General features: G+C 28.2%; 1 protein-coding gene across 1 annotated transcript in view; it reads right to left on the bottom strand.

Moving 5' to 3' along the window:
• Positions 1–259, bottom strand: part of LOC119581607 (RRP15-like protein) — a gene marked incomplete at its 5' end in the record, with an annotated part of 5,120 nt that overhangs the window by 1,988 nt on the left and 2,873 nt on the right.

Here is a 259-nt window from a genome sequence, read left to right as displayed (position 1 = left end):
CACAAACAACTTATTTAGAGAGGGTATTCAGGTTTTTAAGGGGGGTGGGGGAGACTTTGTTTTCCATCTATCTATATATTATAAACTATTATCAACGGTAACTTAATGATTCAGTAAGAAATTTATTATCTACGATGTAACTATTAGCAGTGCCCCCAACAATTCAATATAGAGAACTTAATATAAATAGATATATAAAGAAAAGAAAAATAATAATAGCATTGGTATGTTTCATATAGGTAACTATCATAGTAAAAAA

Source organism: Penaeus monodon, chromosome 15 (genome assembly GCF_015228065.2).
Source record: "Penaeus monodon isolate SGIC_2016 chromosome 15, NSTDA_Pmon_1, whole genome shotgun sequence".
NCBI classification, from domain to species: domain Eukaryota; kingdom Metazoa; phylum Arthropoda; class Malacostraca; order Decapoda; family Penaeidae; genus Penaeus; species Penaeus monodon.
This window is presented reverse-complemented; position numbering and strand designations above follow the sequence as displayed.